At 51.4% G+C, this 12,208-nt stretch overlaps 1 pseudogene; it reads left to right on the forward strand.

Annotated features, from left to right (window-relative positions):
- Positions 1–1,163: 1,163 nt before the first annotated feature.
- Klk5l-ps2 (kallikrein related-peptidase 5 like, pseudogene 2) lies at positions 1,164–8,233 on the forward strand (annotated as a pseudogene).
- Positions 8,234–12,208: the final 3,975 nt, after the last annotated feature.

A 12,208-nucleotide genomic window follows, 5' to 3' on the forward strand; every position in this document is an offset into this window, starting at 1 on the left:
ATTTTGGTCCTCCACCAAGGAACAGAGCAGGTCAGCTGGGGAGGGAGAAAGTTCTAGGGACCTGGGTCTTCTCTCCAAGCTCTCACTGCCAACCTTCATCCTCATCCTCATTTCCATTCCACCCTCTCATCTACAACCAGTTCCCTGGGGAAGTGTCTGCAGCTCATCTCCAACACCAGGTCAACTCTTCCCATTCCCACTGGCCTCCTGTGACACAGTACACCTATCTCAAACTCCAGCTGACTGATGATGCATGCATGACTGGATGAGTACATGAATGAACTCACGAGTGCACGAATGCATGCTTCCTGTCTCATCCTTTAGAGCAAAGAACAGTGTAGTTTCCAGAACAACATGGGCACAGAGGCCTAGGACACAAGGAGAACTTGGTGGATAAATGATCACCTCCTCAGTTAGCCTGGATTCGGACTAGCCTGCCTATGTTGGAGCTTATAATGCACACATGCATACACCCAGGTCAAATGTGATAGTTGCCATGACAGTTGAAATAGTCTAGATGCTCAATGACAGGGGGTCAGTCTGAAACCTGCAACAGCAGCTAGGTATCAAAGGCTAAGTATTTCTTCTTCTCTGTAACAACCCATGCTGAATGAACTCTCCCAGTCCAAACCCTAAAATAAAAACAATACTCCTAAGTACACATAGGGGTCCTGTGGAAGAACAGTCTTTGTTTCTGTGGCCATGTTATTTTTATTAGCCTAGGCTGAAACAGGTCCACAACCACAGACTTTTTATTTACTGTCCTAAGCAGTAAAGAAGTTGGTTGCAAAGAGGGACAGTACATTCACTGCTAGGACAGCAAGCAAAGCAGATCTCCAGAGATGCCATCTCCCCAGGCTGCCTGCTGGGCAAACATCCATGAAGGGCAGCCTGGGAAGGGACAGGAGAGAGGGCCTGGCTGGAAGAGACACAGCAGACTCGTGTCTCCTCACAGTGTTGCTCTGGCCTCTCCCAGCTGCAGGGCACCTCAGCAGTGTGTCAGGAAATACTGTCAGCTACATTCCTCATCTCCTTGGCAGCCAACGCTGCAGGTCCAGGTCCTCACTGTCTTCAGCAGCCTGCTGTCAGTAGAGAAGAAAGGCAGGGTTAGAGTCTGTGGGGATTGGCTGAGTGGAGACCCTGGGTGGGAGTGGAAGGGCGGGATGGCTGGGTTCTGGAAGAGGAAGAGGGTGAGGTTGGGCTTGGGTGAGGAGGGCTTAGGTCTGGCCCCTGAGGCTCCTGAGGGGCAGACTGGAGAGACACCATCTCATCAATACTGAGATGGGAATGTCACATGGTGTCCAGGAGTCCCATATCCTTGGAGGAAAATCTGGAAGCCAAGAGGCTGAGTTCCAGTTGTGTGTGTCTGGGAGCAACATGTCCCTTAGAGGCAGGGACAATTGGTCCAGGTTGTCAGGGAAGAGCATGGGACCTCCAGGTTTCCAAAGAGATGGAGAAAGATGTTCTGCCCCTGCCATGGTCTCTTCTTCTTCCCATGCCTCTGCAGGGTGCTCCAGAGATAGCACAGTGAGCCTTTTGAGAAGCCCTAGGGGTTTGCGGGGTTATCTCACCTCACCCAGAAACCAGGATCTGAAGTCTACTGCCATGATCTGCCATGCCATGACCTTCACCCAGTTCCCAGGCCAGGGTCACACTGTGTGCTCACTCATGTCCATTTCTAGGGACAGCTTGTGTGATGCTCCCTGGAACCTGGGTCAGACGAGCATCCTGTGAGGCAAGGGAAGCTGGTTGAAAGGAGGATGAGGTAGGCCAGGCTTTCAGTGATGGCTACTGGGTAGTATCAGGAAAGGCCTGCCTTTAGAGGCATCGTCTCCTTCCACTGGCCTTTCAGGTCACTGAGAGATGTTGAACTGTGCTGATAACCAAGGACCTCAGCCATGTCTAGAATAAGGACTAGTCAGGGCGCTTGGCACACAGGAACTTATGTGTCAGAGTGGAGTTGGGGGCAGGGACTCCTCTGCAGTCCTAACTGAGAGGGACTCAGGTGACAAATGTGGGGTCCATTTGAGCATCAGGATATGCTGGTTTGGCGTTCCTCTGAGCAGTTCAAATACTGAGCACAGAGGATGGAGATCAGAGAGAATGGAGGACTAGGGCACAGTTGGGGAGAGCTCACCCGGTCAGTGGCCAGGCTTTCGCTCTGATTCTCCTGTGAGACATCAATGCAATTTTCAATCCAACCACATATGAGCTCCAGGTCTTTGAGAAGACACGGGGTTTCCTATATTTGGTATTCTCTCTTGGCCTGAGAGAATATGGCCATCTGTGGAGAATGCATGGGAACGGAGGGTGCTTAGGGAACTCAGTGAACCCCACATCCTCCACAGGAGCTGCACTCTCACATGCTACAGGCTCAGTCATGGAGGGTCCTTCTCCTGATGGGAGGGTGCTGGACAGGAGCATCTGTGAGCCATGAGGAGCAGCCCTGTGACAAGGGAGTGCACATCTGCATGTGTGAGGGTGGAGTCAGAGGTTCTGAGTGCTGAGACCGTTTCAGCTTCATTAGAGCCTGGACTCGGGCTGTGAGGAAAGTGCTGGGGACGCAAGCAGAAAGATCTGAGTCCCAATCCTAAGAACTCCACCTGTCACACACACACACCTGAAACCACCATTGATGAGTGGTGTGAGGACAGCATGGTTGCTTAGGCTTGCTGACCACCATCTGAGCTCCTGATTCAGAGAGACCTTGTCTCAAAAGAGTAAGGGGGACACTGACAGTGGGGGACATCCTGTCCTCCCCTGCCCTCCATGCCTGACACAGATGCCTGTACCAGCAGATACATTCACACACACACACACACACACACACACACAGAGAGAGAGAGAGAGAGAGAGAGAGAGAGAGAGAGAGAGAGAGACTAAAAAAAAACACGTAAATATTCAGAGTTGTTAGAGAGATGGTCTTGACCTCAGAGCGGCAAAGGGACCATTGGCATAGATTGTATTGACCACTGAGACTTGGAAGTGAGGTTTTTATTGGGGTCTAGATAAGGAAACTTTGATTGAGTGCCAGTCATACCCCTGTTCTTGTCACCCTTTCCTGAACTTTCAGCTTCTTTGATCAAGCTGCCCTGCCCATGGGCCCTTCCCAAATTAGATCCCAGTCCCCAGGAATCCATCCAGTGTCCGCAGAACTAGAAGATATGGGTTCTCATGCTCAGCCACTGTGCTTAGTGCAAGTGTACAGCTCACAGACTAAGAGGCTTGAATCATATATCTCCTGTGTGCCGGCAGGCGGGGCAGGATTGTGAAGGGGTGAAGGCTTTCTAAGGCCTTGTAGAGAGACCAAGAGACCTCAGCTCAAAGCTAACACCCTGCTGCCATGTGGTTCCTGGTTCTGTGCCTCATGCTGTCTCTAGGGGAATATGGTAAGAAGTTGAGAGTTCCACAGGAAGAAAAGGGGACCAGACTCCTCCCTTATTTCCCATAAGTCTTCCCTCTCACAGTATCATTCTCCACCCCATGGTGTTCCTAGGATGAGGAAAGGGTGTTTTTATTTCTTGTGGTGCCACCCTGACACCCTTTCTCAGCCCTACCATGCTGCATAGATGTTCCTGCTCCTTTTCTCTACATTGACGTCCTAGAACATCTCTTTTAGTCCACACCCTGCCTCCAGCCAATTTACCTCAGGCACAGATCCTGGGTCATCTCTGTCTGTCGTGGCTGGATTCAGAATTCTTCACTAAAAAACATCACTCTGCCTTCCAGCACCCCTTAGCTTAACCAGAACATTCTTGTCATTCTCACACACACTCAACTATCACCCTTGGCCCTCCACTGTGACTTCTGTCTCCCACTTCTTTTGCTGGGAACATAGATTCCCATGACACACCCTGTTCTATCATATGACTAAGAGATCTAGTCAAGACCAGCAATAGCTCTGCCCTCTACAATCTGGAATTGAGGAACATTTCCCCTCGTCCAGTCCAGGATCATTGGAGGCTAGGAGTGTGAGAGACATTCCCAAACCTAGCAGGTGCCTGTGTATCACCGTGACAAGGCTGTCAGGGACGGGGGGCATCCTGGTCCTACCCAGGTGGGGACTCACAATTGCCCAGTGCATCCCAGGTAGGATGGGCTTAAGGGTAGCAGTGGCCAGAGCACTTGCCTGACAAGCTAGGGTCCCTGGGATCCACCTCCCAATCACATTAGTAGGAGGACAATTGGGGTGAGGAAGCTCCTCTTCTTCAAGGAAAAACATGACACCCTCTTCCTTGGAAGACCTCATGGGAGGTATAGGTCTAAGGGATGAAGGTTGGCACTGGGTCAGAAGGGCAGAGTGGTGAGTGGGCCATGAGCACCTGAGTCTCTCCTCGTGTCTCCCCATGTTCCTGTCTCACTGTCTTTGCGATCCTGCTCTTTGTGTGACTTTGTGAAACTGTATTTTTGTCTCTCCTCTTTCCCTGACTCCATGCCTATGCATCTGTCCTATCTCTGTCCTCCTTTGGGTGCCTCTATGACCATCTGTCACTCTTGGTCCCCCCGTCCAGATCTCTGTCCAACTCTCTCTGGGTCTGGGTCTCTCTCTCCATCCCCCATCTCTACTGAACACACTGAAGAACTGGGTTCTCTGGACCCTAGTAAGCAGGAAGGGGGTCCATATGCACGTGTGAGGGAAGTCCTCAGCCTCTCCAGATCAACCTGGCATTGTAGGATCATGTCCACTCTGGGGGGCACACAATGAGAGGATGGGCTGGGCTGGGACAGGGCAGCTGGATGGGTACAGAGAGAGGGCAGGGTACTGGGAGGAAGTGGGCTCAAAGCTTCAGCTGTGACCGTGTCTTGGGAGCCAGGCTAGCTCAGGCTAGCCCCGTGCACCTGAGTGGCTCTCAGGCCTGCCCTTTCCCTGTTCCATTTCCCCTTCTCTCTTTACTTCCTGCCTCACTGCCCACTTCCTCTATTTGACACAGCCTTTCGTCCATCCCCAGTCTCTTCTCTCCCATGTACTTGCTGCTCCCCACGGCCTTCCCCATGCCACTCCATGCTGCCCCTTCCCTCCATTAAATTGGTAGCTCTCTTGTTTTAATCATATGTGAGTGGTGTATGTGTGCGTACCGTTGGAGAGTGTGTGCACAGGCATGTGTGTATGGAGGTCAGGAGCAGATGTCAGCTGTCTTCCTCTCTCTCTCACTCTCGAGCTTGTGTTTTGTAACTTTAACGATCAAGTTTATTTGTTTTGTATGTGTGAGTGTGTGTGTGTGTGTTTGTTGGAGCACGTATGACAGTGCGTGAGCTAGTAGGTCACAAGACAGCCTGCAAGAGTAAGTTCCCTCCCTCCACCATGGAAGACGTGGAATTGAACTCGGGTCATGATGCTTGACTGCAAATTCCCCTACCAACTGAGATGCTTCACTGACTGTATCTTTATTCTTTAATCACCTTAATAAAAAATCCTGTATATGAGTGTTTTGCTTCTATGTGTGTCTGTGCACTATGAACTAGAGTTACAGACACTTGTGAGCCAGCAGGTTTGTGCTGGGAATTGAACCCAGGTCCTCTGAAAAAGCAGTCAGTGCTCTTAACCACTGAGCCACCATCTGTCTAGCCATCTTCTGCCCATATTTTTTGAGACAGGAGCTCAAATATTCAGCATAGCGGGGTCCCAGGCAACACTAGAGATCACCATGTCCCTGTGTCCTCAGCCCAGGAATTTCAGGCATGTGCCCTTCAGCCTGATTGGCATCTGAGTTCCCAAGGTCAAAGTCAGGTGCTCACACTAGTGCAGTAAGCTTGTTACCCACTGAGCCTTCTCACACCCTGCTGTCCCTGCCTTTTCCATTCTCTGTCTGGCTTCACTCCCTCTCCTTCCTGTACTTTCCTGCTCTCTCTGCTGTCCACACTCTCTTTCCCCATCCATTTCTCCTCTCATTCTCCCTTCTGTCCAGATCCCATGCCCACTCCTTATCCCTCATCACAGCTTCCTCCCTAGCAAAAGCAAGGTAAGGCTGGGACAACACAGCCTGAATGCTGATGAAGACACTGGCCAGTACGTCCCTGTCTGACATTCCAACCCACACCCACTCTACAACATGAGCCTCCGAATGCCCATGTTTCTCAGTCCAGATGCTGACAACAGCCACGACCTGATGCTGCTTCAGCTGAGTGAAGGGTCTGCCCACTGAAGATCCTAAGCTGGGGAGCCGCTGCCTGGCATCCGACTGGGGCAGCACCAGGCCAGATAAGTGTATGCCTGGGTTAGATCCTGTAACCTGGACCAGGAAGTACGGTTCTGGAGGAACAGGCCAGGCAACTAAGCTCCTGTGTTGCTGTCATGGTTGTGTTCTCTCGGCCCACACCTCTAAGTACAAAGATGCTGCAGTGTGTGGACCTCACCCTCATGTCCACTGATGTCTCTAAGGACGCTTATTCACAGAGGGTGACAGAACTCATGCTGTGTGCTGGACACCAGGAAGGCAGCAAAGATACCTGCATAGTGAGCAGCCCCACACCCCAGGTCACTGAGACAAGACAAGAAGACAACCAGAGTGAAAGAAACTGATTCTTGCCTGAGGCCCAGCCAGCAGCTCCTCAGATGCTTAGGCACCTTAGCCCATCAGCACCATGCCCTGCAGTGTCTCACACCCTCCTCTGCTCCAGTCCTGTCCCTTCTCCTTCCCAAGTGACCCTATGTCTATGACTCTTCCACATCCAGGCTTCTCAGTCTGTGAACACCTTTTCTTATGGATCTCCATGGTGCCTATGACCATCCTAGACCCTGGGCAGCCAACAGTGAGCCTAGTGCAGCCCCACCCACCCAGAGCACAGTTGTGGGGTGTGGGGAATGCTGCATTGTTCTTCCTGGGCCAGCATTTCTACTCCACAGACAGAGAAGACAACACACCAGGTCATCCATCGTGGCGAGCTCATGAGTTGTTAGATTAGCCTCAGGAGCACGGAAGGCAACTGCATCATCAAAGAGCCTGCCCCAGGATAGCTCTTAGGAAAGCTGTATCTCCTGAGTCGCCTGCACAGCTCAAGCCGTTCCCCTCAAGACTCTCCTGTCCTGAGGGGCCTCCTGATCCCCATGCTCATGCCAGGAGGGGGGTTTGGATGTGGAGAACACAGATCCAGAAAAGGGGGCAGCCATAAGCACCAAGAACAACTCAGGCGGATGGGGTAGAATGTCATAAGGTGGTGGGGTCACGGGGCAGACAAGAGGCCTGAGATGCTGGGAGGGTCACTGTGGTAGGAGGGGATTTTGTGTGCAAGGTTAGAAGAGGCAGCACCTGACACAAGGGTGCAGGGTACTTGGAACTAGGGAGGGAGCAGAGGGGGAGGCAGGTACCAGGTCCCCAGGGGAGGAGCTAGAGGGCTTGGGGGTAACCAAGGAACTTGTGACTAAATTAATGTCAGCAGACAGAGTGTGAACGGGGCTCAGAGCACACGAGGGGTTGCTTTCAGCAGGGCCTCAGCTGGGCCACATGAGACACTTTACTCTCTGGTGTGCTGGAAGCTGGCTCTGGGTGGTGCTGGACTGAGCTGGGACAAGCTGACTCTGCTCTCAGGCGCCCTCTGGTGGTCATGAGATGAGGCTGCAGGAAGGCTGAAGGGGGAGGGCTTGTCTAGGGCTTGAGCTGGATGAGGACTCCAACCAGATCTTTATCCTCATCTGATCTCACCCCACCCCCTCCCTCGCAGGTGTTTGCCACAGTCTCTCCTGCTGCATTACCTCCAAACTACCCTTCTAGTGTCAGAGCTGGCCTTTCCCAGCCCCTTGGATATGAGGTGTCTGTCTTAGAAAAAGTTCAGGGGAATGAAGCCAGATGACACTGGAGGAAATGTCACCTCTGTTCCCCTACTGCTGACCTGGGGACCCTGCCTTCTGTTCCCCACACTGACACGGAGACACTGCCTTCAGTACAGGAGCTGCATCTGTTTGCCTTCCCCTCTGCCCGGGGCTTCAGGCTGTGTTCCCTTTGGGATGCTATCCTGCATTTTCCTGGCAGGCAAACTGCAAAGTTTCGATCAGTAATCTGTTGGTGGCTAAGGATGAGAGGTGGGGCACCTAGACAGAAAGTGGGATGTTCTCTCACTCTGCCTCCGTGCCTTCTTCTCTCAGGGTGACTCTGGAACCACACTCCTCTGTGATAGGATGCTCCAAGGGATTACATCATGGGGTGGTAACCCCTGTGCCTATCCTAAGAAGCCTAGCATATTCACCAAAGTGTCAAAACGCATGAGCTGGATCAAGGCCAACCTACAGATCACATGAGGTCCCGAGCCTTCCCTAGTAATCTGACAACCATCTATTTCATGTTCTACAATTTCCCTTTTTATGACCTATAGGCATCGGAGGGCCTATGACTCAGCTGGCAGAATACAAAGCCTCCTGAATCTTCCAACTCAGGTGCTTAGCAGGAAGAACGAGCAGAGACACTTGGTTCTGGAGGTCTCAGATGGGTTCCCTATGCCTCTCCCAACTTAAGAAGCATGGCAGGTCTGCAAACTGCTCAAGCAGAAGAAGGTGGTGGTGGCCTTGGCATCTGTGTTGCAGAGATGAAGGAAGGGGGTCACCTGGGAGGCAGGACACAGGCACACAGTGACAAGTCCATGGATCCCTGAGCAAAATCCAAGCCCCATGCAACTGGGTATATGGTGGGATGGTGCTAAATGTCACCCTCATTTTTCCTGGAAATGACAGGATGCCTAAGGAAAACCGGTGCAGAGATAGGAGGTCACTCCATATCACAAAGCTGGGGCAAGGGATGGAAACAACAGAGTGTGGAAGCTCATTCACTTTGTGGGTGTTGGTGACAACAAGCTGCAATTAACAGAGGGACTTTCAGTCACTGATGTGGAGCTAGGGTGTGTCATGGGTGAATGTCGCGCCCACCTCGGCCGGCAAGGAAGACGCAACACAGTTGGATTCTTCTCAACAGCCTTTACTGCAGGACACCTTCATTCTTGATACAGGGAGGCGGTGGCGGAAGCAGCCAGCCCTAAGTGTTACAGCTCCAAAAGTGTTACAGCTCCAAGTGTTACAGCTTCAAATGTTACCGCTCCGAGCGGCAAAGCCGCTCGCCTTATATACACAACAGTATGCTAATATTCTTTCAGGGATTGGTGGGGCACGAGTCACCCCACTGTCATCCCAGCTACTTGTCCTCCAGAGATTGGCGCGGCACGAACTTCTATTAGCATAGTACCACCCCAGCCAGGCTGACGTCAGGTGCAAAACCCCACACATGCGCAGTACTGTTGCTCACCACAGGAGGGCGCCAGATTCACCTCATTATCATACAGCTGCCCTGACAAGGGGGCAAGTCTGCGCATGCGCGGTAAGTTATTCACATTCGGACGGCGCCATCTTTACTTCGCCGCACCACTCCCTACAGGTGAAGACCATGGCAGGGAGCAGAGAGGGATCCAGAGGCAGACTCGCAGGTGACCTGTGGGGTGGAGAGGCAAACCTTACCACTCCCACCCCCTGTCAGAGGCTCCTATGGGCAGCGGTGTGTGAGGACACGTCCAGAGGGCTTCCATCAACAGCAGCTCAGCAAGCCTGGTGCTCAGGGTGCTCATTGGGCCCTGTCTCCTCTGCTCTGTACTCAGAGGGGTAACATGACTGATGTGCTGTCCATCTCCAGTGTCTGCAGGACATAGCCCGGGACACCAGATACCCAAATCCACATTCACACTTAAAGCCACGCTCTCAGCACAAACTGCTACTGATGTCCAGGCCTCCAGTGGACTGAGACTCCCTCAGTCAGGAAAGTCTGAGGCATCCAACATTGTCCCAGGAGGGACTCAAGTCAGTGTTTTCTCAAGGTTGAGTGCCGTTGCCTTCTAGGGAATCTCCTACCGTCCAAGAGATGAAGAAAGAAAGACTGAGGAAGAGGAGGAGAGAGGGGAAAGGAGGGGAAGGAGAGGAGAGAGGAAAGAAAGCAGTGGGAAGGAAGAGAAGGGGGAGGGTTAAGGAAAACAGCAGGCCTGGTGATATCCTGTGGTCTGTTGACCATGGAGGGGCATGCAGAAGAAAGTTGTTGGGAGCGATGCTCTTAAAACCCTCCATTATTGATGTTAATAGTATAGTTAGAGTTAAGTATGACTGGGTTCATGGAAAATACCCAGCCAGCTTCAGAAGATTAATACAAATCTGGTGGTCAGGATGAATAATGATATGATAAAGTTGTGACCTTGCTGAGAAATACATCTGATGTCAGGATGCCCAATGTGATGACCTGTGACCTTTCTGAAAAACCAACATCCTGCTGACTAATAGATATGACAAACCTGTGACCTTACTGACATCCTGTTGTTGTCAGCTGATTTCCTGACCACAAGATCTGTGTCCTTGGCCTGCACAAATGTTTCACACTTCCCCCTTCCCTCTGTTACCCCTGTTATGGTATAAATTCAGCTTTGGGAAAAAATAAAATTGTCACCTTGATCAGGCTCTTGGCATCCTCCTTTGTGTCTCTTGTCCCCCATTCTCTTCCAGGTACCCTCTGCACCCTTGTTGAGTGTCCTGCAGGACGAGACAACTGGCACCCATCGTGGGGCTGTTTGGAAGTCTCCTGGTGGAGAATGTCATCCCCCTTGAACAGACAGGCCTGTCTTCCTTCTTCCTCAGAGTCTTTGCTCCCTCCCTTTCTACTGTAGGCCACCCGACCTTGGTTCATCTGCTTGGTGTGTTTCTCCCCGGAAGACACAGATCTCAGTGGTGAGTGACGTAACAAGCACTCTCAACACAGGACCTTTTTGTGTCTGGTCTTAAGGAATCTCTCAAGACTCGAGGAATTCGGGTTAAACATAAAGACCTTAGAAAATGTATAGAATTTGTAGGATATACTTGCCCTTGGTTCCCATTAGAGGGTACAATTGATGAAAAACACTGGTGAAGAGTTGGTGATTGTTTTAAAGATTATTATGAGACTTTTGGTACTGAAAGTGTTCCTGTTACTGCCTTTTGTTATTGGTACTTAATTAATGATGTTCTTAGGACCTCCCCACAGTGGCCAGATTTACAAGATCTATTTCTGACTAGAGAAAGAGCCCTCAGGTGGCGTCTCACTCATCTACGACTGAGCCTCCTCAGCCTTCTTCATGTACCTCGGTTGTTATTGAGATGGGGAAGGCTACTTTTGAAGGAGGTAAAGATTGTGGCTCTAATAAACCTGACACACTGCCAACTAACCCCCCTCGTATCCCTCGTCCCCTCTCTGTGAGGCCTTATATCCATCCCTGACAGCCCCCTGTGATGGTCTGTTGTCCCCAGGAGAGGAGGCTGACTTGGTAGCTGAGGTAGCTGCCGATGAGAGAGATCATTATTCCAATCCTCCTAGAACTCTCCCAGCCCTGAGACTTAAGAGTGGTGAACCTCTGACTCCCTTTGTTCCGCCCCCACCATATGGTGCTTTAGATTCAGTCTTTGCCCCACCTCCCATGGCCGTGGCACAGCAGCGAGTGACAAGGGACGTTACTTCCGTACGACATACAGTTTAGACTAGGAAAGAACAGGTCCAACTATTGCAGGATCTTCAGGAATTGGAGGCTGAATTGTCTGATCTTTCCTTCCCAGTCGCCGGTCCTCCGCATGGCTCGGCCACCAGAAAACAGAAACCAAAGCCTAGTCTCCTCGTTTTAGCCTTCCCTTTGTCACTACATAGTGGCTAGTGCATTCCAAATCGCCCTGCTATACCTAGTAATCTTTCTGAGCCAGGGGAAGGTTCTGAGGAAGAACCAGAACCTGAGACCCAAAATTTCCCCGTGGAGGAAGCCACCACCACTGATCCGGCCCCAGAGGGCCTGTCTGGTTATCTTTATAGGACCCTAGATCTTAAGGTCTTAGAAAAACTTGAGGCTGCTGTTTCCAATTATGGACCAGTCACTCCTTTTACCTTGGCCTTGCTTGAGTCCAGTACAGAAGGGTGGCTCACCCCACGGAAATTTTCCCAATTAGCCAGAGCCACCTTGAGCAGAGAAGACTTTGTTTTATGGAAATCTGAAATGGCCGAAGCAGCAAAGAAATCGAAACCAAAAATCGCTCTCACATCAGCTCCCATTCTTGGACTGCAACGAAACTTTTAGGGGAACCACCATATCATACCCTTGAGACGCAAATGTTGTTCCCCTCAGGCCTGTTAGCCCAGGTCCGTCAGGCCTGTTTGGCTACCTGGAAAAAACTTCCTCCAAAGAACGGCGCTTCTGCCATTTTGACTAAGGTCCTTCAGGTACCTGGTGAGCC

The sequence above is a fragment of the Rattus norvegicus genome, chromosome 1, assembly GCF_036323735.1.
Source record: "Rattus norvegicus strain BN/NHsdMcwi chromosome 1, GRCr8, whole genome shotgun sequence".
Classification (NCBI taxonomy): Eukaryota; Metazoa; Chordata; class Mammalia; order Rodentia; family Muridae; genus Rattus; species Rattus norvegicus.